The 25,169-nt window shown below is 43.8% G+C and overlaps 1 protein-coding gene and 1 long non-coding RNA gene across 2 annotated transcripts in view; both read right to left on the reverse strand.

Annotated features, from left to right (window-relative positions):
• The window catches only part of LOC311044352 (uncharacterized protein), a 202,793-nt gene extending 190,450 nt beyond the window's left edge, over nt 1–12,343 (reverse strand). Inside the window, exon 1 of the mRNA XM_084055852.1 lies at nt 12,314–12,343. The gene's annotated coding sequence lies outside the window, so the exon portion shown is untranslated. The remainder of the gene's footprint in view (nt 1–12,313) is intronic.
• LOC311044356 lies at nt 6,410–10,697 on the reverse strand. The gene is made up of 2 exons (XR_014600679.1): nt 10,556–10,697; nt 6,410–8,710 (listed from the first exon to the last, which is right to left on the reverse strand). It is a non-coding gene; the product is annotated as an uncharacterized lncRNA (long non-coding RNA).
• Nucleotides 12,344–25,169: the final 12,826 nt, after the last annotated feature.

The raw sequence follows: 25,169 nt of genomic DNA on the forward strand, positions 1-25,169 counted from the left end.
GCTGCAATTCAAAAATGGCCCCTGTCCAAGTCCTAACCTACCCATGTCCTAACCTAACCTACCCCCTAGCCCCCCCTCTCTCTTTCCTCTTTTGTACATGTACATATTTTTCACTCTTCATACCAGTAACCTGTAAACTGATTGTATGACATTCTGTATAGTCGTTAGACCCTCCAGAAAAACGCGGGCAAAAATCCTTGATTATGCGGGCTAAAACTCTTGATTATGTGGGCTAAAATCTTTGATTCTGCGACGAAATATGCAGTTTTTTTTGCAATTTTATGCGGTGAAATTGCGGGAAGTTGCGAAATATGCGGAAAGTTGCGAAATATGCGGAAAGTTGTGAAATATGCGTCAATATGCGAAATATGCGAAAAGTTGCGAAAAATGCGAAATATGTTAAAAGTTGCGAAATATGCGATGCGATGTGCGTATTATGCGATGCGATGTGCATATCATGCGATGCGATGCAGCCTTTTTGAAAAAACGTTACCCCCGCATAATTATGCGCCATTTTGCTGATTATGCGGTAAATTCTGCGATCGCATAAACGCATTTTTCTGGAGGGTCTAAGACTAAGTAGTATATCTGTCTGTCTCTTATATGTCATCATGATTTGTGTGCATGGGGATCTCATCTTAAACAAGCTTAGTGCTTAATGAGCTATCCAATTTAGTAGACCTTGTATTGTGAATTTGTACTTCCATGTACTGTTATGTACTGTCATGTACTGTTCTCATGTCTTACTAAATAAAGTACATCAATCAATCAATCAATGATTGACTCATTGATATCTAAACCTGGTCATCCTGTCGAGTTATTTTACATCAAAAGACCTACACTTACCAGATTTGTGTTGTTGAAATGTTTCAAGATTATTTTGAAAATAGCAGATCTACAAGCTCACAACATGTTGTGTTGTGAGCTTAGATCGTCTATTTTCAAATATCTGATGCATAGGTTTAATGTGGCCTATAGTCGCTTCTTTGGCTTGTTTTCATAGACCTGGCACCTGGTTGCTTATTTCTCTCGCAAAATCTGGCAACACTGTACAGCATGACAAATGTTTAGACAAAATGTTTAACTTCACTTGACAATCACATTAACATTACTGTGGACAGAGTAAAGATCCTACTCATGTACTAGCCTAGATACAAGACTGTCATATATTCATATTATCTGACAGTCTTGGAGTAGGTTCAAAATAGTCTTTGCACTTTCACACTTGGGGTCCGTACATCTACATAACGTTCAAATTTCAAATATAAAGTGCTTACCCCATGGCCACGGATGTTACAATTATGTTCGGGCCCTTAGAAGTACCTGTAACTTCCGTATTGTTCAATAAAAAACATTTTAATCCTGATCGGTGGCCATTTTCCTCATAGTTAAAATGTGTCAGAGTGCAATACACCTCCCAACCGATAGGGTCGCAAGGTGAAAGCATACGGAGATCTGACACAGATAGGATTACAATTATACAAACTTTAACAATACGGAATATAAGGGTATATATGAGGGCCCGAACATAATTGTAACATCCGTGGCCATGAGGTAAGCACTTTATATTTGAAACCTGAACGTTTAAGTAGATGTATGGACCCAAAGTGTGAAAGTGCAAAGACTATTTAGAAATAACTCCAAGACATTCATTATTATGACCGATGACCGTCTTGATCCAAGGCTACTCAAGCAACGTTTGCTCATTGCTTGTATGGAGATTACACCATTCATGTGATTGTGATAATAATCACAATCACATGAATTATAATCGAGCAAGTAACAGCAATTACATTTACTAGACCATACCCGGTCGACGCATCCGTGGGGGGATATACGCACATGATCTGGCAACCCGGGAGGCAGTTCGTCCCATAGCTGGGCAGCCGCAGCTATGGGACGACATTCTTTGACACAAAAACGCTAATAAGAAGCTGAGATTTGATGACATTGAAAAACGGGCTTCACAGTTAAGTTCAGATGGTAATGGTCAATGGCTGTGTGCAAAATCAGAGCAATTGGTCCAGCCACTGAGGAGAACCGGGTAGCTTCACCTACCACTACAGAGGTTACTAGAATTATAGTAGGACTAGACCATACCCGGTCGACGCATCCGTGGGGGGATATACGCACATGATCTGGCAACCCGGGAGGCAGTTCGTCCCATAGCTGGGCAGCCGCAGCTATGGGACGACATTCTTTGACACAAAAACGCTAATAAGAAGCTGAGATTTGATGACATTGAAAAACGGGCTTCACAGTTAAGTTCAGATGGTAATGGTCAATGGCTGTGTGCAAAATCAGAGCAATTGGTCCAGCCACTGAGGAGAACCGGGTAGCTTCACCTACCACTACAGAGGTTACTAGAATTATAGTAGGATAGTAGGATATTCCATATTGAGTCAATAAATACAAATGAGACCCGAATGAGTTGATCTTTACCTGCTGTGTTTCAGTGGTTGAGCTGCTAACAAACGTCCTCCTGCTGCTTAACGACGACACTGTTTAGGAACTACACGTTTTACTTTTCTTTGTATTTTACTTTTACATAAATCTATGGTATTTTAAAGCGTCAACAACAGTCAGTCAGCACACCATGTTGTTTTCACTACTGCATTGTGGGTATGTTGTTCTTCTGACGACCACTTTGTCTAGACGCCAGTTGGTGTATCGCTGCCCCCTACTGTTGGTCTCGGGTACTGTCCATTGTTTATATACAGTAACAGTACTATGTGACCTTCCTGACCTGTAGACAAGAGAACATCCATTTAGGAGTGAAGCAGTTCATCCAACTAATACATTTAATGTGTTATTAAAAACAAATTGATAATCAATCATTTAATACATTTATCAATTAATGATCAATCCCTATTTTGGGGATGTTATTTCAAAAAAGAACTTCCAGAAACCAGAGCTTAAAGAATAGTGAAAAGAGCTACAAGCTCACAACGTGTCATGATGCGATGCATTTTGAGCTTGTAGATCAGCTACTTTCACTAGTCTTGCGGGACACTGTTGTGCAGCATAGTATAAAATAAGGCTAAAGTAATTGATTGATTAGTTGATGTAAAAATAAAAATATAATATATTCTTGATTTTTGGTTGAATCTGGAAAGAATAATCTTGAAGAAAATCATGGATAGTTGCAGCCCTATATCTATCACAGCTTTCATCAGTGCACATTGATGCTGCACAGGTCTGATCACGTCTCATAGAAATGCAGGATACAACAAACATACCATGTTACATGATAAATATTTGTAAAAAAGAACATGTAAATATATCACTATTTATACGATACATTCGAACTGTATGGTATATTCAGACTGTGACACAGTAAGAACATCACAAGTTATTTTTTTAGCAGAAATATTGTTTATATGAATCATTGAATACCAAGGACCTCAATGGAAACAAGACCGCAAGGACGTTTTTGGACGGACTTGTCAAAATATTTTAAATTTAATTGTGCAGGGGTTTTTATTTTGCCTAATAAAATATCAATATCAATCAATCAATCAATCAATTGCATGGAGAAGAGAATGATGGAATGCATGTTCCAGACAGTTCAGGGTTTGGTTATTGTACCAGAATGTTCTGGGAAACAGGAAAAAGATTTATTGATTGTAATGGATGAATTGCATTGGGTCAGGCTGACCTAAAATGGTCTTAACTAATCATGAAATTTCATCTTATTGTGTGCTAAGATGTAGGGCCACAACAAGTTATAAAAGCAGACCCACAATCCTATTTTATCAGTCCTGTCTGCAGACCTGGCTCCATTGGTATATTAATAAATGTATATACTTCTGAAGATGCATATACTTGCTCCTTCCTGTTTAGTTTAGTTTGTACTTGCTCTGTGTTCCTTTCTTCTACATTCTTTCTCTATTTGAACTCTTCCTGTAACTCCAGATGTTGTATAATTGTAATTGTCCTTAACATCTGTAATCATGTGATGTGAACATGTGACACTAAAGTTGATTCTGAATTGTGCCTGCAGACTTAATTCTTCCAAACATCCTAAAAATAGTAAGGTTAAGACATCATAGCTGATGTTTCACCTTCCTGATAACCATATTATACATTATAGCATAATAATGAAACATCTCGCATGTGTGTGTGTGTGTGTGTGTGTGTGTGTGTGTGTGTGTGTGTGTGTGTGTGTGCGTGCGCGCGCACGCGTGCGTGTGTGTATGTGTGCTATAGTGCTTTGCATAGGCTTTAATGTAATACATAACACTCTAATAATGTAATACAACTTAATAGTGATCATAGCCATTCCATTAATTGTAAAAATACTGTCATAATTCATTAAAATACGTGATTTTTTATCCAGTCAATTAACCAATATTTAATAAGTAAAATAACTGAAATTGTGCCTCCCATTGGGTGTTATGAAACACAGCAAGATTAAATTCAATCATATCAAAACTGCAGAATTCTAGAAAAAACTGTTGTACCATATACTGTACATAGTTTATAGTTTATAGTTTATTATACAAGTGAATAACAACAATAATTTGCAATACAGAGAACTGCAAGTCTGACATGAAGGTTTTTATTTTTCCTACAAGTACTTCTCTAATCTACTTGTCCCATTCAAATTCCTCCTGGCCCTGTCTAGGAGGTACCGTTGCCAGTTGGCAGCGCATACATTTCTCTCACAATATACTTCTCAAATCTATTGCCTATTGGTCATGTGTAAAACATTACAGAACATAAATATTATCTATATTACATCATTCATTCATTTTACTTAATTGAAGATTAAAATAAGGTTCCAGGGGGGTTTAACATTAACCACTTGAACCCTAGTATCCCTTTTCTGAGGAGAACTTTTGCCAAAAATAGCAGATCTACAAGTTCACAACGAAAAGAGGTTTAGGTGTAAGCAGACCAAGTAAAAAAAAGAAGAAGTTTAATCTGAAACACATTTTTATACAATATAGAGGGGGTCCTTGAGGAGCTCCAGGGGGTCCCCAAGCGAAATGTGTGGCATGAAAATTGACGATTACTGTAATGTCATAATAACTGTTGTGTATTCATTCATTCATGTATTTATTTATTATTGTTTGTCTTTAAACATCTCGATGAATTCGAGAAGGACCTTAATGTTAACAAGCCCTGAGGGCTAGTCTGGGACAAGCATTATTTTGTATAAATCTGTGCCACCGTGCCTTTTTTTGAAAACTGTTAACAATAAATATATATTTTTTTTAATTTTTTATTGATTTGATACAAAAGTACCACATCAATTAAAAAATAAATAAAATAAAAATATTGTCTTTCTTGAATGTATGCATTGGCCCAGGCCAAGCAAAGATATGTCCCCTTGTGGATAATAAAGGACATCTAATCTAATAAAACATCATCTATAATCTGAAATGCACTTTAACCAATTGAACCCAATGTATGTATGCCAATCTAGAAACTCACGTATCACGATACAATGTGTTGTGAGCTTGTTATGCTTTGTTCTGGTGGGGTACGGACCCTGGCACAACATCTTGTCAAAAAGGGGTCTGCGGCCGAATGCACATCAATTTGGGGTCCTTAACATGCAAAGGTTTGAGAAGCACTGGATTGGGGGGGGGGGATAAGAAAGTGCTCTGTAAGCATTCTGTGTAAAGAGGTCTATTGTGTCATACTGTCATTGAATTGTGTTGGATGTTCCCATTGTCTCAGAGCACAATGAAGTCCACATTACAAGACAATGCCACAGCACGGTGACAGGGACAGGCAATGACAACATAATAACAACAATACTTATTATATTATAACAATAATAATAATTATTATTATTACAATTATAACAATTATAACAATAATAATAATTATAATATAAAATAACATATATATAACATATAACATAGTACATATTAATTTAACCCCATGGTAACTTAAACCTATTATAAGAAACAAGACAGGTCCAGTGACTGCCACATGACAACTCATCCAGCCGTTTTGATAGTGTGTGGATCTAAATGAACTGGTCCACTTCTGTAGTTCAGCTTGAAGTAGTTCTGGAATTGAAGCACAATACTAAGCCCCTAAAATGACATGTTGAATGTTTAAATAAAGTGTGTGCACAAGATCATAAGATAATAAGTCTGTAAAGTAGCCTACAGCTGCTGTAAAGATTCATCTTATTTTTCCAACAATAAAATTGTCACTGTCACACTGTTTACAGAAATGCTTTACTATCAACGGTTGGATTTTCTAATGGTTTTGATGCAGAACTTATCAGGACAACAGAAGCTTCATTCAACCATCTGTTTTCTCCAGCCTCTGATTAATGGTGTGATCGTGCCCCCTAGTGGGCTGCATTAATTCCTGCATGGATAGAGTGAAAAACTTCACTGCAGGTGTTCCTTCTGTTCTATGGGCTATTTATAGGAGACAGGGACAAATTGGTAGACGTTTTATTTTTGGCATATATATGTTATCTTTACATCACATTGATTTAGACAGATATAATCAGCGGTGGACAATTCTTTACTTAAGTAAAAGTATCAATACTGCAATATAGAAATACTCTGTTACAAGTACAAGTCCAGAATTCAAAATTTACTTGAGCAAAAGTACAAAAGTATTGGCATCAAAATGTAGTACTAAAATGTTTGAAAACAGCAGATCTACAAGCTCACAACGTGTCGCGATGTGAGCCTTTTTTGGTATAGCACAATGCTACAACAAGGCAATGTACTGTGCTTTAAATAAAACATTTAAGACGCAATAGAACATAAAATGACATTTTGAATGCAATAGGGCATAGCAGTGTGTGGTGCCACAGAATTTTTCCCATAGTGATTTCCAAAAATATTTTTACAAATGATTTGAAGCCTGGAACGAAGCCATAGGCTCCTGGTGAATCATGACAATAAAACATTTGATTCAGTGTAAAACAATAGTTGAATATTTAATTATATACTATATTGAATATTTTTGCATTTCTTTTGCGGTTTTCAAATATTTTTGGACACACATTTTTTTATGGTCATGATTCACCAGGAGCCTGGGTGGGATGGTTCCAGGCACCACAAGCCACCACTGCTATGCCCTATTAATAGTTATTAAGGAGTTGAGAACATGACAGTGCATAATCAAAAACCTCAGTAGAAGGCAGTGGTAAACAGACATGCCACAGCTGGAGGTGCAACCACAAGTCTTGTTCCAGACAGTACACCAGGTTCTGGACAAAGTCTACTGCAACAGCTACTCTGACCTCACAAGAGGAACAGTGAGCTATTGCAATGCATTAACAAATAATAAATAATGAATGTATCCAGACCAGTGTCATGGTGGGAAAGCAGATCATAATAGGGGTGGAAGACAACAGGGGGACCTTCTGTGCAGGAGTGGTCGACTGAGCTGGGAAAGGTTGCTGCGTACGAGCGTTGACATTGAGCAAAATTGATCAGAAGTGTTAATATTGAAATGGGGGATTATATATCTCAATATACAAGCAGCTATGTGCGGTCGTCGCTGGTCTCGCTGTCCGTGACCTAGCCCCATTTGGAACCTCACTCTACGGCTATGCTCCGAGATGAGGAGCATAGCCGCGCTGGACCCCGGCGGAGGTCGGGTCCGGCGAAAGTCCCCAATGACTATCTTTTTTTCCGCACATGACATCCAAAAAGTAAATGTCTCCAGTAAGCAAAAAGATGTCTGCAATGTAGTCGCTAAGTTGAATTTAAGCGAGTGGTTGAAACAACCGTTTAAATAAATCGCTTATTCAAGGAAATATCTGGTTTCAAGCAAACCCACCAGAATGATATATTTGTTCTGTATGATATATCATGTGTCAGCTCAGAATACACCTTGATAAATGCATGTTACTGATCAACTAACAGTTATATATCCTGTGTGAATCCATGTGTCTTTAAGAGCTGTATTTGACCAAAACATTTGCCAGACGACAACTAAAGTTGCTATTGCCCTGTATGAGTCTCCGTGTGCATCTTTAGAGAACATGTTCGATGGATTCTTTTTCTTTCTTTTTTTTATCTTTTCTTTGCTTCAGGTGGGTTTTCAAACCAGTTTGGCTAAATGGTTTGCAACAAAACGGACATGCAAAGTCTTTTCCCCCTGTATGAATCCTGTCATGTATGGTCAGCTGTGTTTTACATGCAAAGCTTTGTTTACAAACTGTACTAGCGAAGGGCTTTTTCCCTGTATGAATCGTCACGTGTCTTTTCAGACTTGATGTATAATAAAAGTGTTTGCCACAAAATGCACAGGCAAAGGGTTTTCTCCCTTTATGAACCCCCATGTGTTGGTTAAGAACATCCTTTTGAAAACAGACCTTGCCACACACTGTACAACAAAAGCTAGTTGGATCCATCATGCATATTGTCTCTCTGTTTCCATCACTGTATTCACTTTTCACTGCTAGTAATGTCAACGTTGACCCACTGGTCTGGTCTGGTCTTAGAAGTACCTCCTCCTGTTCCTCTTTAATCTGTGAAGGTTCTAATTTCACCTGTTCAGGAGAAACCTCTTCTAATTGGAGATCTAGAAGGAGGACAGAGGAGGCAGCGTCACAGCCTGTCTCAGTGTCAGTGCAGTAGTTGTCCTCCTCTTGGGTGAAGATGGGAGGAGTGCAGGCAGCTGTAGAGCTCAGGTCCTGACTCAGGTCAGAGTTATATGAGCGCATGCGGTGCTGAGGCCTCATGCTGTGACAGGACAGGACACTGCTAGGTATCTGCTTTATATAACACACACACACACACACACACACACACACACACACACACACACACACACACACACACACACACACACACACACACACACACACACACACACACACACACACACACACACGCACACACACATAAAAAAAAAGTTATTATTCCATTTAAACTAGAGCTATATCATAAATTATCATGAGCAATTGAGTTGCAGTCTCAAGAGGAAAATAAATGACTATTAACCACTTTCAATCTGGCATCCATTTCTCAATAGTTGTCATTTGGCGAGCTGCCGCTGTCTGTCTTTTCTGAACCAAAATGAGTGTGAAAGTTAACATTTAACCTGATCACAGAGTGCATGATGAGGCTGATCTGCCCTTGCTTAGTGTAAATAAATGTGTATGTTGTCATGAATAGGAAACGCACGTAGTAATCCTGTTCTTAAAGCGACTGACGTGAGGTCTCAGTCAGGAATCACAAGACACAAATATATCGAATCGATTGTCTAATAGTTACGTTTTTTAACTCAGTTGAATTGTTGATTACATTTAATTTGCTCAGGTTGAGTGTGAAGATCAGGATGATACAGCGTGAGCGCACACAATATAGCGTATGTAGTGTGCAAAAATAAATTACAAAAAAATCACACCAAGGTGAAGTGCATTTAGACAAGAGCCTGCATTTGTCTCAGTGTGGCTCGATAAACACACAGGCATGAGCCACACACACACACACACACACACATAAAATATTATTAAACGTAACAACGTTTCGACCCGTGTGTGGGTCTTCGTCAGGTATGATCACTGAACAAAAATAGGTGTGTTAAATACAAAGCAGGGACGAGTCACAATCAACGACAGCTGTTTTGCAATAATGGACAAAATGACTGACACACCCACCCGATCTGCAGGGCACAGGCTGCAATGGTTAATGTCAAGCCGAGGACTAATAGAATAGGGAAGAAGTAATTAAGCGGCACCAAAGCCAACTATTATCAAAAAGAGAAACAATTCTGTTATTTTAGGTGCATGACGAAGTATGAACTGGGCTTTGGCCTGCATGGTCTCCTGAGAGACGGCTCCTCTTAGGGGTAAACACTCTTCTGTGGGTCATAGGTTTCACGTCTGCTGGTTGTTGTTTTATACTGCTGTTTGTGTAGTTTTTCTAAAATGATTGTGTTCATTAGCATGGTAATGTAGGATGCATGTACCGTATGCCATGGACGTATTGGTGGTGAGTTGGCATAGCACAAGGTAATGTTAACAAATTAGCAGCTGTATCTTTTCTACTAGGTCTATTTCAACTATTTGCAGAAAGGTGTATTGCTACATATTCCGGTCAATAACTGTGAGCTTACTTGAGGGCGATCAATAATAAATAAATAAATACAACATAATAATATCAACGATAATTAACACAAGTTATATGCCGTTATCAGGGCGTCCTTGAAAAAGAGAGCTTGCTCTCAATGGGCTACCCTGAATAAATAAAGGAAAATTAAAGTGCAGCTTGTTGCTCTTGCTGATTGGTTGCCAGTCTGTATCACCTCAGCATATTTAATAAAGAAAGCGCCACTATTGTGCGATGGAGTATAAATTAAGCTTAAAGTTACAAACATAATCATGTGATGGAATGTACAAGGAAACATCTGTGCAAACATCTGCGCGTTTCGAGCTTGTGGATCTGCTACTTTTGTGTGAAAAAGTAGGACAATCACTGCACAAACTTCCTTCTGCTGTTCATGAAGAAACTGTAGTAATTTACACACAATAAACAGGTGTCAAGTAGTATATAGTGAGAGAAATATTTGTGCCGCCTTCACTAGGCCTAGGCAGGGAAAGTAGAAATCTAGATACCTCTTTTTCACTGGCATGAGCAGTCACTTTAGTGTCACTGTGATCCTCGAGACCACGGGGGGAGGCAATATCTTCTCCTCCTCCTGTGAAGGCCTCCCGGCCAGTCTCTCTGGTCTCCACAGCCCCACAATGCGTGTCTGCAGCCCCCCTGGTCCTCAGTATCTGCTGTCTGATAAGAGAGACACATTAGACATGGTCTGGGCCCAGAAAATGTAATATCTTATTGTTTCCGTATATATCTCATTGTTGCATACACACACACACACACACACACACACACACACACACACAATTTTCGTGAACTTCAGTACTATCATCTTTCAGCGACGATGCAGGCCTATGAGTAGGATGCAAATGTATACTTTTGTATGTACACGTAATGGCTATCAAAAACAATAAAATAAGCATTAGTAGTTTTTTTGCTCCTTCTATACAGCAAACACAAAGCCCACTATAATGAAACACATTAATGAATCATGAACCCTCAAATAACAGCTTATATTATTGTGTCTGAAAACATTATTCCAGTTGTCTCCAGGTCAGGAATATTGTTTTTTGGCTCAGGACCGTGTCAGCAGTGATTATTATTACAGAGTCAGGGTGCTGATATTATGCATGTCGACTCTGGAGTAGCAGTGGAAACACTGCTACACCAGTGGGACTAAAATGTGGGTCCTTAAGGGAGTTCCAAATGTTCCCTTACGGGTGTGTAACTCTGAGAGTGTACAAATGTAACCAAATGGACCCGTAAGGGTCCATTTGGTTACATTTGTACACTCTCAGAGTTATGTGGGTTGTGGAAATTGAAAAATCTGAGAACCACTGTGCTACACGAAATGGAACAGAGCCTTCATTAGTATCATTGGTAACACCTGTTAAGGAAGTGAAAATATGGCTGCTGTGAATAGAGCCTATTATTCTGAAGAATCGTACTCCCATTTAGAGGATTGTGCAATTGCACAATAGTGGGAGTTAAGTTCTGTTGCTGGAAGGGCACAGGGTTCTAACTGGTCCATTTGGTTCCATTTGTACACTCTCAGAGTTACACACCTGTAAGGGGCCATTTGGAAGCCCATGAGGGTCCCTGGACCCCAACTGTAGACCCACTGGTGTAACAGAGTGTTTCCAGTGAGCCAACATGCACAATACCAGCACCCTAGACTCTGTTTGACCAGAATGGAACAGAGCCTTCATTAGTATCATTGGTAACACCTGTGAAGGAAGTGATAATATGGCTGCTGTGAATAGAGCCAATTAGCATTTGAATACGATGGCCGTCCCTATTTATTTGAGCCAGAGAGAGACGTCTTACATGACGAATACAGACACATCAAGCAGAGACTGCTCTGTTGTTGTTGTTGTTGTTGTTGTTGATAATGTCTCTTAGGCTAGCAGTAATAATCCTTGTAGAATGAATGGAACACTCAATGTCTCCCAGTAACGTTAACTCTTCAGTGAATGAACTATGTTACTGGACGTTAAGACTGTTAGCTTCGTTAGCTTAGCATACGCGCATTTCACTGTTTATACTCTCATAGCCAGCCACGTTGTGAAGCTACAGTATTCACGAAAACAAACATTGACACAAAGCCAATATAACATCCATACCATGTCCGTTAGCCAGTTCTCACCACAATACAGACAGCAAACACACAACACGTCTGTCATAGAATAATAGACTATGTTATGTACAAATAATAAAAACAAGACAATACATTCCCACACTACCCCAATAAAGCCTGGTACACAATACTGTACCTGAAAGGAGGAAATAAAGTGAATCAATGCAGTTTGTCTGCAATATTGATTTAATATTAGTATGTCAATAATCTGGGCATTATTGATATTGATATATTATAACTATGCAGTAAACACACAGAGCTGCTGCTTTGGATTGTAAACATCACTCTATTATTAGTACCCACCATGCAACACTGCACTACCAAGACCTCACCAATCAAGTGACGATCTCGCTAGACTCAACCAAATGATCACTATCGGGATGAATACCATTATTGCGTTTCTGATCCACCCTGCTATCAGTCACCCCAGATCAGGGGTGGGCAACTTTGTAGAGGGTTAGGGTTACATCTGGGTCCCTGCCCCAGATGTAACCTCTCAAGAACAGATTCTGCTCTGCGTTAGTACTGAGATAGTAAAAACAGCAGAGGGCGCTGTTTTTGGGTGGTGCAACCGCCCCTATATGTGAGGTTTGGACATCGACCCAATTGCACCCCCCCAACCCTGCGCTGTGATTGGCCACCAGTGTACCCCCCTAACCCTGCACCGTGATTGGCCACCATGACTCTATTCAGGACTGTGATTGGCTAGAAACACATGACACATGTGCATATCCCTATAGACGGGTTTCATGTTTGTAAACATTGAGAGGATATGACCGCGCAGAGGAGGGGGTAAGCCAACTAAGCCTATAGAGGGCGCCATTACCCGCAGCAGCTCTGGTCAAATGTCCATTCATAAAAGAAATGATCTTCACCGGGTTTAATGAAAGTAGATTAAATTATGCAGTTTGTAATACCTTGTTTACTCAATAAAAATGATTTGTTGGAAGTTGGATCTGTTTGTATATAATAGCAGTTAATTATGGCTAGCTAACTCCCGAACATAACAACAGAGTGAACGGCGCAACAATTAGTTTTCCCCGAGCATGCGCAGATTGCGCATTCTGCTCTGTGATGACGTCGCGCGGAAATCCGTCTATATAAATAGGACTATGCACTTAAAAAAAACTTTATATGTTTTTTTAATGTGAATCACTTCCATCACTGTGATGACCACTGTGACCAAACCACCCACTTCACACTGGGTGTGATTTTTCCTTTTCATTTGGCGATGGGTTCCCAGATTGCCCCAGATGGGACTCGAACGCAAAATCCCTGGTTTAGGAGGCCAGTGCCTTATCCATTAGGCCACCTGGGCTGCAACAGGAGCCACCACAGCCTGTATTGTACTGTTCATTTGTTCATTCCTACAATGAGATCATTCAGTCATATGTGGACAAACCATTATAGCAGAGGTGTCAGTGAAAGAGAGAGAGAAAGAGGCAGTGGTGGAAAGATACTATAAGGCAGTAGGATTACAGTAATAAGGCTGCATAAGGCAATATGGAGGCAGTAATAAGGCTTTAAAAGGCAGTAGGGAGTCAATAATAACGCTGTAATAAGGCTGCGTAAGGCTGTATGTATTCAGTAATAAGGCAGTAATAAGGCTGCATAAGGCAGTAGGGATGTCAGTAATAAGACAGCATAAGGCAGCAGTAGTAATAAGGCTGCATGAGGCAATATGGAGCCAGTCATAACGCAGTAACATGGCTGCATGAGGCATTAGAGAGTCAGTAACAACGCAGTAATAAGGCCTCATAAAGCATTAGGGAGTCAATAATAAGGCTGCATACGGCACTATAGAGTCAGTGATAACGCAGTAATATGGGTGCATAAGGCAGTAGGGATTCAGTAATAACGCAGAAAGAATGCTGCATAAGGCTTTATGGAATCAGTAATAAGGCAGCATAAGCCAATGGGGTCAGCAATAAGGCAACATAAGGCAGTAGGGAGTCAATAATAAGGCTGTATAAGGCAGTATGGAGTCAGCAATAAGGTAGTCAGTATTGAGGCTGCATATAAGGTCATAGGGAGTCAGTATTAAGGGAGCAAAATAAACTCACCAAAGGACCATGTTCAGGGGTCTCTATAGAGCACACATCCTAAACTGCTTTCAATTCGGCCCATTGGAGGCACCAAAGCTTCCTCTCGTCTTGATGGTTGCCCCCCACGACTGACATGTCACTGGGTATAGACAGCCCAGCCTGGCAGAGATCTGCAGTGGAGCGCACTTTTCTAGATTAAAACCGGGTTAGCAGAGGATGGTTTCGATCCATCGACCTCTGGGTTATGGGCCCAGCACGCTTCCGCTGCGCCACTCTGCTATCAGTCACCCCAGGTGGGACTCGAACCCACAATCCCTGGCTTAGGAGGCCAGTGCCTTATCCATTGGGCCACCGGGGCTGCAACAGGTGTAACCACCACCTGTATCGTCAGCGGCAAGGGAGTCATTAATAAGGCAGCATAAGGTGGGGGGTCAGCGGTAAGGCAGTAATAAGGGAGCAAAAGTAAACTCACCAAAGGACCATGTTGGGGGATCTCTATAGAGCACACGTCCAAAACTCTTTTCACTTCTGCCCATCGGGGGCACCACAAATGCAAATTCATTCCCCTGCGGCGTCCTCGTGTCCTGGTGGCTGCACCCCACGACTGACACATCCCTGGGCAAACAGCCTGGGCCTGGCAGAGATTTGTTCTCCGAGGAGCGCTCTTTTCTAGATTAAAAGTGGATTAGCAGAGGATGGTTTCGATCCATCGACCTCTGGGTTATGGGCCCAGCACGCTTCCGCTGCGCCACTCTGCTGTCAGTCACCCCAGATGGGACTCGAACCCATAATCCCTGGCTTAGGAGGCCAGTGCCTTATCCATTAGGCCACCGGGGCTGCAACAGGGGCCACCACAGCCTGTATTGTACTGTTCATTTGTTCATTCCTACAATGAGATCATTCAGTCATATGTGGACAAACCATTATAGCAGAGGTGTCAGTGAAAGAGAGAGAGAAAGAGGCAGTGGTGGAAAGATACTATAAGGCAGTAGGATTACAGTAATAAGGCTGCATAAGGCAATATGGAGGCAGTAATAAGGCTTTAAAAGGCAGTAGGGAGTCAATAATAACGCTGTAATAAGGCTGCGTAAGGCTGTATGTATTCAGTAATAAGGCAGTAATAAGGCTGCATAAGGCAGTAGGGATGTCAGTAATAAGACAGCATAAGGCAACAGTAGTAATAAGGCTGCATGAGGCAATATGGAGCCAGTCATAACGCAGTAACATGGCTGCATGAGGCATTAGAGAGTCAGTAACAACGCAGTAATAAGGCCTCATAAAGCATTAGGGAGTCAATAATAAGGCTGCATACGGCACTATAGAGTCAGTGATAACGCAGTAATATGGGTGCATAAGGCAGTAGGGATTCAGTAATAACGCAGAAAGAATGCTGCATAAGGCTTTATGGAATCAGTAATAAGGCAGCATAAGCCAATGGGGTCAGCAATAAGGCAACATAAGGCAGTAGGGAGTCAATAATAAGGCTGTATAAAGCAGTATGGAGTCAGCAATAAAGTAGTATTAAGGCTGCATAAGGCAGAAGGGAGTCAGTATTAAGGGAGCAAAATAAACTCACCAAAGGACCATGTTCAGGGGTCTCTATAGAGCACATCCGAAACTGCTTTCAATTCGGCCCATTGGAGGCACCACCAATGCAAACGTGCCCCCCAAAGCTTCCTCTTGTCTTGATGGTTGCACCCCACGACTGACATGTCACTGGGTATAGACAGGCCAGCCTGGCAGAGATCTGCAGTGGAGCGCACTTTTCTAGATTAAAACCGGGTTAGCAGAGGATGGTTTCGATCCATCGACCTCTGGGTTATGGGCCCAGCACGCTTCCGCTGCGCCACTCTGCTATCAGTCACCCCAGGTGGGACTCGAACCCACAATCCCTGGCTTAGGAGGCCAGTGCCTTATCCATTGGGCCACCGGGGCTGCAACAGGTGTAACCACCACCTGTATCGTCAGCGATAAGGGAGTCATTAATAAGGCAGCATAAGGTAGTAGGGGGTCAGCGGTAAGGCAGTAATATGGGAGCAAAAATAAACTCACCAAAGGACCATGTTGAGGGATCTCTATAGAGCACACGTCCAAAACTCTTTTCACTTCTGCACATCGGGGGCACCACAAATGCAAACTCATTCCCCTGTGGCGTCCTCGTGTTCTGGTGGCTGCACCCCACGACTGACACATCCCTGGGCAAACAGCCTGGGCCTGGCAGAGATTTGTTCTCCGAGGAGCGCTCTTTTCTAGATTAAAACCAGGTCTGCAGAGGATGGTTTCGATCCATCGACCTCTGGGTTATGGGCCCAGCACGCTTCCGCTGCGCCACTCTGCTATCAGTCACCCCAGGTGGGACTCGAACCCACAATCCCTGGCTTAGGAGGCCAGTGCCTTATCCATTGGGCCACCGGGGCTGCAACAGGTGTAACCACCACCTGTATCGTCAGCGGTAAGGGAGTCATTAATAAGGCAGCATAAGGTGGGGGGTCAGCGGTAAGGCAGTAATAAGGGAGCAAAAGTAAACTCACCAAAGGACCATGTTGGGGGATCTCTATAGAGCACACGTCCAAAACTCTTTTCACTTCTGCCCATCGGGGGCACCACAAATGCAAATTCATTCCCCTGCGGCGTCCTCGTGTCCTGGTGGCTGCACCCCACGACTGACACATCCCTGGGCAAACAGCCTGGGCCTGGCAGAGATTTGTTCTCCGAGGAGCGCTCTTTTCTAGATTAAAAGTGGATTAGCAGAGGATGGTTTCGATCCATCGACCTCTGGGTTATGGGCCCAGCACGCTTCCGCTGCGCCACTCTGCTGTCAGTCACCCCAGATGGGACTCGAACCCATAATCCCTGGCTTAGGAGGCCAGTGCCTTATCCATTAGGCCACCGGGGCTGCAACAGGGGCCACCACAGCCTGTATTGTACTGTTCATTTGTTCATTCCTACAATGAGATCATTCAGTCATATGTGGACAAACCATTATAGCAGAGGTGTCAGTGAAAGAGAGAGAGAAAGAGGCAGTGGTGGAAAGATACTATAAGGCAGTAGGATTACAGTAATAAGGCTGCATAAGGCAATATGGAGGCAGTAATAAGGCTTTAAAAGGCAGTAGGGAGTCAATAATAACGCTGTAATAAGGCTGCGTAAGGCTGTATGTATTCAGTAATAAGGCAGTAATAAGGCTGCATAAGGCAGTAGGGATGTCAGTAATAAGACAGCATAAGGCAACAGTAGTAATAAGGCTGCATGAGGCAATATGGAGCCAGTCATAACGCAGTAACATGGCTGCATGAGGCATTAGAGAGTCAGTAACAACGCAGTAATAAGGCCTCATGAAGCATTAGGGAGTCAATAATAAGGCTGCATACGGCACTATAGAGTCAGTGATAACGCAGTAATATGGGTGCATAAGGCAGTAGGGATTCAGTAATAACGCAGAAAGAATGCTGCATAAGGCTTTATGGAATCAGTAATAAGGCAGCATAAGCCAATGGGGTCAGCAATAAGGCAACATAAGGCAGTAGGGAGTCAATAATAAGGCTGTATAAAGCAGTATGGAGTCAGCAATAAAGTAGTATTAAGGCTGCATAAGGCAGAAGGGAGTCAGTATTAAGGGAGCAAAATAAACTCACCAAAGGACCATGTTCAGGGGTCTCTATAGAGCACATCCGAAACTGCTTTCAATTCGGCCCATTGGAGGCACCATCAATGCAAACGTGCCCCCCAAAGCTTCCTCTTGTCTTGATGGTTGCACCCCACGACTGACATGTCACTGGGTATAGACAGGCCAGCCTGGCAGAGATCTGCAGTGGAGCGCACTTTTCTAGATTAAAACCGGGTTAGCAGAGGATGGTTTCGATCCATCGACCTCTGGGTTATGGGCCCAGCACGCTTCCGCTGCGCCACTCTGCTATCAGTCACCCCAGGTGGGACTCGAACCCACAATCCCTGGCTTAGGAGGCCAGTGCCTTATCCATTGGGCCACCGGGGCTGCAACAGGTGTAACCACCACCTGTATCGTCAGCGATAAGGGAGTCATTAATAAGGCAGCATAAGGTAGTAGGGGGTCAGCGGTAAGGCAGTAATATGGGAGCAAAAATAAACTCACCAAAGGACCATGTTGAGGGATCTCTATAGAGCACACGTCCAAAACTCTTTTCACTTCTGCACATCGGGGGCACCACAAATGCAAACTCATTCCCCTGTGGCGTCCTCGTGTTCTGGTGGCTGCACCCCACGACTGACACATCCCTGGGCAAACAGCCTGGGCCTGGCAGAGATTTGTTCTCCGAGGAGCGCTCTTTTCTAGATTAAAACCAGGTCTGCAGAGGATGGTTTCGATCCATCGACCTCTGGGTTATGGGCCCAGCACGCTTCCGCTGCGCCACTCTGCTATCAGTCACCCCAGGTGGGACTCGAACCCACAATCCCTGGCTTAGGAGGCCAGTGCCTTATCCATTGGGCCACCGGGGCTGCAACAGGTGTAACCACCACCTGTATCGTCAGCGGTAAGGGAGTCATTAATAAGGCAGCATAAGGTGGGGGGTCAGCGGTAAGGCAGTAATAAGGGAGCAAAAGTAAACTCACCAAAGGACCATGTTGGGGGATCTCTATAGAGCACACGTCCAAAACTCTTTTCACTTCTGCCCATCGGGGGCACCACAAATGCAAATTCATTCCCCTGCGGCGTCCTCGTGTCCTGGTGGCTGCACCCCACGACTGACACATCCCTGGGCAAACAGCCTGGGCCTGGCAGAGATTTGTTCTCCGAGGAGCGCTCTTTTCTAGATTAAAAGTGGATTAGCAGAGGATGGTTTCGATCCATCGACCTCTGGGTTATGGGCCCAGCACGCTTCCGCTGCGCCACTCTGCTGTCAGTCACCCCAGATGGGACTCGAACCCATAATCCCTGGCTTAGGAGGCCAGTGCCTTATCCATTAGGCCACCGGGGCTGCAACAGGGGCCACCACAGCCTGTATTGTACTGTTCATTTGTTCATTCCTACAATGAGATCATTCAGTCATATGTGGACAAACCATTATAGCAGAGGTGTCAGTGAAAGAGAGAGAGAAAGAGGCAGTGGTGGAAAGATACTATAAGGCAGTAGGATTACAGTAATAAGGCTGCATAAGGCAATATGGAGGCAGTAATAAGGCTTTAAAAGGCAGTAGGGAGTCAATAATAACGCTGTAATAAGGCTGCGTAAGGCTGTATGTATTCAGTAATAAGGCAGTAATAAGGCTGCATAAGGCAGTAGGGATGTCAGTAATAAGACAGCATAAGGCAACAGTAGTAATAAGGCTGCATGAGGCAATATGGAGCCAGTCATAACGCAGTAACATGGCTGCATGAGGCATTAGAGAGTCAGTAACAACGCAGTAATAAGGCCTCATGAAGCATTAGGGAGTCAATAATAAGGCTGCATACGGCACTATAGAGTCAGTGATAACGCAGTAATATGGGTGCATAAGGCAGTAGGGATTCAGTAATAACGCAGAAAGAATGCTGCATAAGGCTTTATGGAATCAGTAATAAGGCAGCATAAGCCAATGGGGTCAGCAATAAGGCAACATAAGAAAATAGGGAGTCAATAATAAGGCTGTATAAGGCAGTATGGAGTCAGCAATAAGGTAGTATTAAGGCTGCAGAAGGGGGTCAGTATTGAGGCTGCATATAAGGTCATAGGGAGTCAGTATTAAGGGAGCAAAATAAACTCACCAAAGGACCATGTTCAGGGGTCTCTATAGAGCACACATCCGAAACTGCTTTCAATTCGGCCCATTGGAGGCACCACCAATGCAAACGTGCCCCCCAAAGCTTCCTCTTGTCTTGATGGTTGCACCCCACGACTGACATGTCACTGGGTATAGACAGGCCAGCCTGGCAGAGATCTGCAGTGGAGCGCACTTTTCTAGATTAAAACCAGGTTAGCAGAGGATGGTTTCGATCCATCGACCTCTGGGTTATGGGCCCAGCACGCTTCCGCTGCGCCACTCTGCTATCAGTCACCCCAGGTGGGACTCGAACCCACAATCCCTGGCTTAGGAGGCCAGTGCCTTATCCATTGGGCCACCGGGGCTGCAACAGGTGTAACCACCACCTGTATCGTCAGCGATAAGGGAGTCATTAATAAGGCAGCATAAGGTAGTAGGGGGTCAGCGGTAAGGCAGTAATATGGGAGCAAAAATAAACTCACCAAAGGACCATGTTGAGGGATCTCTATAGAGCACACGTCCAAAACTCTTTTCACTTCTGCACATCGGGGGCACCACAAATGCAAACTCATTCCCCTGTGGCGTCCTCGTGTTCTGGTGGCTGCACCCCACGACTGACACATCCCTGGGCAAACAGCCTGGGCCTGGCAGAGATTTGTTCTCCGAGGAGCGCTCTTTTCTAGATTAAAACCAGGTCTGCAGAGGATGGTTTCGATCCATCGACCTCTGGGTTATGGGCCCAGCACGCTTCCGCTGCGCCACTCTGCAGAGTCGCTGCGCCACTCTGCTGTCAGTCACCCCAGATGGGACTCGAACCCATAATCCCTGGCTTAGGAGGCCAGTGCCTTATCCATTAGGCCACCGGGGCTGCAACAGGGGCCACCACAGCCTGTATTGTACTGTTCATTTGTTCATTCCTACAATGAGATCATTCAGTCATATGTGGACAAACCATTATAGCAGAGGTGTCAGTGAAAGAGAGAGAGAAAGAGGCAGTGGTGGAAAGATACTATAAGGCAGTAGGATTACAGTAATAAGGCTGCATAAGGCAATATGGAGGCAGTAATAAGGCTTTAAAAGGCAGTAGGGAGTCAATAATAACGCTGTAATAAGGCTGCGTAAGGCTGTATGTATTCAGTAATAAGGCAGTAATAAGGCTGCATAAGGCAGTAGGGATGTCAGTAATAAGACAGCATAAGGCAACAGTAGTAATAAGGCTGCATGAGGCAATATGGAGCCAGTCATAACGCAGTAACATGGCTGCATGAGGCATTAGAGAGTCAGTAACAACGCAGTAATAAGGCCTCATGAAGCATTAGGGAGTCAATAATAAGGCTGCATACGGCACTATAGAGTCAGTGATAACGCAGTAATATGGGTGCATAAGGCAGTAGGGATTCAGTAATAACGCAGAAAGAATGCTGCATAAGGCTTTATGGAATCAGTAATAAGGCAGCATAAGCCAATGGGGTCAGCAATAAGGCAACATAAGAAAATAGGGAGTCAATAATAAGGCTGTATAAGGCAGTATGGAGTCAGCAATAAGGTAGTATTAAGGCTGCAGAAGGGAGTCAGTATTGAGGCTGCATATAAGGTCATAGGGAGTCAGTATTAAGGGAGCAAAATAAACTCACCAAAGGACCATGTTCAGGGGTCTCTATAGAGCACACATCCGAAACTGCTTTCAATTCGGCCCATTGGAGGCACCACCAATGCAAACGTGCCCCCCAAAGCTTCCTCTTGTCTTGATGGTTGCACCCCACGACTGACATGTCACTGGGTATAGACAGGCCAGCCTGGCAGAGATCTGCAGTGGAGCGCACTTTTCTAGATTAAAACCGGGTTAGCAGAGGATGGTTTCGATCCATCGACCTCTGGGTTATGGGCCCAGCACGCTTCCGCTGCGCCACTCTGCTATCAGTCACCCCAGGTGGGACTCGAACCCACAATCCCTGGCTTAGGAGGCCAGTGCCTTATCCATTGGGCCACCGGGGCTGCAACAGGTGTAACCACCACCTGTATCGTCAGCGATAAGGGAGTCATTAATAAGGCAGCATAAGGTAGTAGGGGGTCAGCGGTAAGGCAGTAATATGGGAGCAAAAATAAACTAACCAAAGGACCATGTTGAGGGATCTCTATAGAGCACACGTCCAAAACTCTTTTCACTTCTGCACATCGGGGGCACCACAAATGCAAACTCATTCCCCTGTGGCGTCCTCGTGTTCTGGTGGCTGCACCCCACGACTGACACATCCCTGGGCAAACAGCCTGGGCCTGGCAGAGATTTGTTCTCCGAGGAGCGCTCTTTTCTAGATTAAAACCAGGTCTGCAGAGGATGGTTTCGATCCATCGACCTCTGGGTTATGGGCCCAGCACGCTTCCGCTGCGCCACTCTGCAGAGTCGCTGCGCCACTCTGCTGTCAGTCACCCCAGATGGGACTCGAACCCATAATCCCTGGCTTAGGAGGCCAGTGCCTTATCCATTAGGCCACCGGGGCTGCAATAGGGGCCACCACAGCCTGTATTGTACTGTTCATTTGTTCATTCCTACAATGAGATCATTCAGTCATATGTGGACAAACCATTATAGCAGAGGTGTCAGTGAAAGAGAGAGAGAAAGAGGCAGTGGTGGAAAGATACTATAAGGCAGTAGGATTACAGTAATAAGACTGCATAAGGCAATATGGAGGCAGTAATAAGGCTTTAAAACGCAGTAGGGAGTCAATAATAACGCTGTAATAAGGCTGCGTAAGGCTGTATGTATTCAGTAATAAGGCAGTAATAAGGCTGCATAAGGCAGTAGGGATGTCAGTAATAAGACAGCATAAGGCAGCAGTAGTAATAAGGCTGCATGAGGCAATATGGAGCCAGTCATAACGCAGTAACATGGCTGCATGAGGCATTAGAGAGTCAGTAACAACGCAGTAATAAGGCCTCATAAAGCATTAGGGAGTCAATAATAAGGCTGCATACGGCACTATAGAGTCAGTGATAACGCAGTAATATGGGTGCATAAGGCAGTAGGGATTCAGTAATAACGCAGAAAGAATGCTGCATAAGGCTTTATGGAATCAGTAATAAGGCAGCATAAGCCAATGGGGTCAGCAATAAGGCAACATAAGGCAGTAGGGAGTCAATAATAAGGCTGTATAAGGCAGTATGGAGTCAGCAATAAGGTAGTCAGTATTGAGGCTGCATATAAGGTCATAGGGAGTCAGTATTAAGGGAGCAAAATAAACTCACCAAAGGACCATGTTCAGGGGTCTCTATAGAGCACATATCCTAAACTGCTTTCAATTCGGCCCATTGGAGGCACCAAAGCTTCCTCTCGTCTTGATGGTTGCCCCCCACGACTGACATGTCACTGGGTATAGACAGCCCAGCCTGGCAGAGATCTGCAGTGGAGCGCACTTTTCTAGATTAAAACCGGGTTAGCAGAGGATGGTTTCGATCCATCGACCTCTGGGTTATGGGCCCAGCACGCTTCCGCTGCGCCACTCTGCTATCAGTCACCCCAGGTGGGACTCGAACCCACAATCCCTGGCTTAGGAGGCCAGTGCCTTATCCATTGGGCCACCGGGGCTGCAACAGGTGTAACCACCACCTGTATCGTCAGCGGTAAGGGAGTCATTAATAAGGCAGCATAAGGTAGTAGGGGGTCAGCGGTAAGGCAGTAATAAGGGAGCAAAAATAAACTCACCAAAGGACCATGTTGGGGGATCTCTATAGAGCACACTTCCAAAACTCTCTTCACTTCTGCCCATCGGGGGCACCACAAATGCAAATTCATTCCCCTGCGGCGTCCTCGTGTCCTGGTGGCTGCACTCCACGACTGACACATCCCTGGGCAAACAGCCTGGGCCTGGCAGAGATTTGTTCTCCGAGGAGCGCTCTTTTCTAGATTAAAAGTGGATTAGCAGAGGATGGTTTCGATCCATCGACCTCTGGGTTATGGGCCCAGCACGCTTCCGCTGCGCCACTCTGCTGTCAGTCACCCCAGATGGGACTCGAACCCATAATCCCTGGCTTAGGAGGCCAGTGCCTTATCCATTAGGCCACCGGGGCTGCAACAGGGGCCACCACAGCCTGTATTGTACTGTTCATTTGTTCATTCCTACAATGAGATCATTCAGTCATATGTGGACAAACCATTATAGCAGAGGTGTCAGTGAAAGAGAGAGAGAAAGAGGCAGTGGTGGAAAGATACTATAAGGCAGTAGGATTACAGTAATAAGGCTGCATAAGGCAATATGGAGGCAGTAATAAGGCTTTAAAAGGCAGTAGGGAGTCAATAATAACGCTGTAATAAGGCTGCGTAAGGCTGTATGTATTCAGTAATAAGGCAGTAATAAGGCTGCATAAGGCAGTAGGGATGTCAGTAATAAGACAGCATAAGGCAACAGTAGTAATAAGGCTGCATGAGGCAATATGGAGCCAGTCATAACGCAGTAACATGGCTGCATGAGGCATTAGAGAGTCAGTAACAACGCAGTAATAAGGCCTCATAAAGCATTAGGGAGTCAATAATAAGGCTGCATACGGCACTATAGAGTCAGTGATAACGCAGTAATATGGGTGCATAAGGCAGTAGGGATTCAGTAATAACGCAGAAAGAATGCTGCATAAGGCTTTATGGAATCAGTAATAAGGCAGCATAAGCCAATGGGGTCAGCAATAAGGCAACATAAGGCAGTAGGGAGTCAATAATAAGGCTGTATAAAGCAGTATGGAGTCAGCAATAAAGTAGTATTAAGGCTGCATAAGGCAGAAGGGAGTCAGTATTAAGGGAGCAAAATAAACTCACCAAAGGACCATGTTCAGGGGTCTCTATAGAGCACATCCGAAACTGCTTTCAATTCGGCCCATTGGAGGCACCACCAATGCAAACGTGCCCCCCAAAGCTTCCTCTTGTCTTGATGGTTGCACCCCACGACTGACATGTCACTGGGTATAGACAGGCCAGCCTGGCAGAGATCTGCAGTGGAGCGCACTTTTCTAGATTAAAACCGGGTTAGCAGAGGATGGTTTCGATCCATCGACCTCTGGGTTATGGGCCCAGCACGCTTCCGCTGCGCCACTCTGCTATCAGTCACCCCAGGTGGGACTCGAACCCACAATCCCTGGCTTAGGAGGCCAGTGCCTTATCCATTGGGCCACCGGGGCTGCAACAGGTGTAACCACCACCTGTATCGTCAGCGATAAGGGAGTCATTAATAAGGCAGCATAAGGT

This window comes from Gymnoscopelus microlampas, assembly GCF_963454915.1.
Source record: "Gymnoscopelus microlampas genome assembly, chromosome: 4".
NCBI lineage: Eukaryota > Metazoa > Chordata > Actinopteri > Myctophiformes > Myctophidae > Gymnoscopelus > Gymnoscopelus microlampas.